Source organism: Lactuca serriola, chromosome 5 (assembly GCF_051521515.1).
Source record: "Lactuca serriola cultivar US96UC23 chromosome 5, Lser_US96UC23_V15, whole genome shotgun sequence".
NCBI classification, from domain to species: domain Eukaryota; kingdom Viridiplantae; phylum Streptophyta; class Magnoliopsida; order Asterales; family Asteraceae; genus Lactuca; species Lactuca serriola.
This window is the reverse complement of record NC_136412.1, coordinates 231,711,972-231,714,058: the sequence shown is the minus strand read 5'-3', so window position 1 is coordinate 231,714,058 and position 2,087 is coordinate 231,711,972. Positions and strand designations below refer to the sequence as shown.

The following is a 2,087-nucleotide window of genomic DNA, read 5'->3' as shown; positions in this document are numbered from 1 at the left end:
TGAAGGGGCACATTTTGACTGCACTGAAGGATATCCCATTTTTTGGGAAAGATCATGAGGATGCTTTTAAACATCTAGATGAAGTCAACGACATTGCGGACTACTTCAATGTCCCAAATGTCAACAGAAACACAGTCTTTCTTAGGATGCTTCCCATCACTTTCAAAGGAGCTGCTAAGGAGTGGTTAAAAGCACTTCCATCGGGTACAATTACCACTTGGGCTCAAATGCGTGAGCAATTCCTGGACTAGTTTTGCCCGCCATCCAAGATAGCCAAACTCAAGAAGGCAATAGCTAACTTTGAGCAACAGCCGGGGGAGTCATTATACGAAGCATGGGAGCGGTACAAGGGCTTGCTCAGAAATTGCCCTCAGCATGATCTAAATGTGCAACAAGAGATGTCAATCTTCTATGATGGGGTCAACGTTATGACGAGACAACTCCTTGATTCTCAAGGACCTTTGACAAAGAAAAATCCAAGGGAGGTTAAGGACCTGATTGAAGAATTCGCGAAGCACTCTCGCGAATACCACAACCATAGGCAAGATGGAATCAAAAGCAGTGGAGGAGCCCAAATTGAAGAAATAGCAGCTGTGATGGCCATGTTGAATAATTTGGATCAAAGGATAACACAAATGGACTAGTCAATACATGCCATAAGAGTGGGTTGTGAGAGATGTAGTGGTCTACACTTGACAAAGGACTACAATATAGATGAGTTTGGGAACAGAAAAGCTCAAGTGTGCTACTCGAGTGGGGATAAGTTTGATGAGGACTGGAGGAAACCCAAGAAGGAGTGGCTGCCATATGAAGAGTATAAGAAGCAAAAAGAAGAGAGGTATAAGCAGACAGGTCGAGGCTTTTATCAAAAGGAGCAGCCACCAGCCAAGAAGAAACCCGATCTAGAGACTATGTTAATGAAGTTTATCGAAGCTTCGGAAAAGAGACACGATGCCACTGGTTCTGCTATTAATGAACATCAAAATTTAATTAAGAATCAGCAAGCCTCCATCCATAACCTTGAAGTTCAAGTTGGTCAACTAGCCACTCTAGTTCATGAGAAGTTATCCCCGAAAAATACCGAAACGAAGACCCAATCTCATGTAATGGCCATAGACACCGAAGAAGAAGCCATCTCTGAGTTCCTGGAGGCATTGGAAGAAGAACCACAGCAGCCCGATCCAAAGATGAAGAAGACCAAGCTCGAAAATCATGAAGCTGCTGAGTTCCAGAATTCACGACGTGAACCTTATATGTTCACGAAGTGGGCCCGTCATGAACAGAAAAATTCTGTAATTAGTTCGGTTTATCAGCCACCTTTGCCATTTCCTTCCCAAGCTACCCTTAATCCACCGGAGAGAGAGCATAGAGAGTTTGTCAAGCATGTGAAGGGGATCCCGATTAATACTCCCTTTGTCGAGTCCTTATCCAAAACTCCCGAGCATCAAAAATTACTGCAAAATTTGATTGACACTTGCAAGCAATTAAAGAAGCATTCTAAGGTGGTTCTAAGTGAACAAAGCTCAAAAGCTGTATTGGGAGAGGCACTGAAAAAGATGGGAGATCCTGGACGCCTCACTCTTCCGTGTGAATTTGGCAACAAAATGAAGGTTAATGCTTTAGCCGATTCTGGGGCTAGCATTAATCTGATGCCTTACTCTTTTTATCAAAAATTGGAAATTCAGAAGATGAAGGCTACAAAAATGACGATTCACATGGCGAACCGTTCAGTAACACAACCCTGGGGCATAGTGGAGGATATTTTGGTGAAAATTGGAAAATTTGTTTTTCCAATAGATTTTGTAGTTTTGGATATGAAGGAAGATCCCGATGTTCCAATTATCCTTGGTCGTCCATTGCTTAACACTGCTGGAGCTTTGGTTGATATTCGCGAGTCCAAGCTCACCTTGAGAGTTGGAGATGAAAAAGAAGTTTTTGGGATAGAAGATGGCTTCCCAAAGGAACATGTTCAAGAAGAGGTGTTCACAATCAATGAAGATAATGAACTTGAAGAACTGGAAAAGCTTATGGAAGAAGAGATCAAGGCAGTTCATCAAGTCAAAAGAACAAAACCTAGAGCATCTGTT

The 2,087-nt window shown here is 42.5% G+C and overlaps 1 non-coding gene across 1 annotated transcript; it reads right to left on the bottom strand.

Annotated features, from left to right (window-relative positions):
- Positions 1-275: 275 nt before the first annotated feature.
- LOC145055846 (small nucleolar RNA R71) lies at positions 276-382 on the bottom strand. The gene has a single exon (XR_013685395.1). It is a non-coding gene; the product is annotated as a small nucleolar RNA R71 (small nucleolar RNA).
- Between the last annotated feature and the right edge of the window lie 1,705 nt (positions 383-2,087).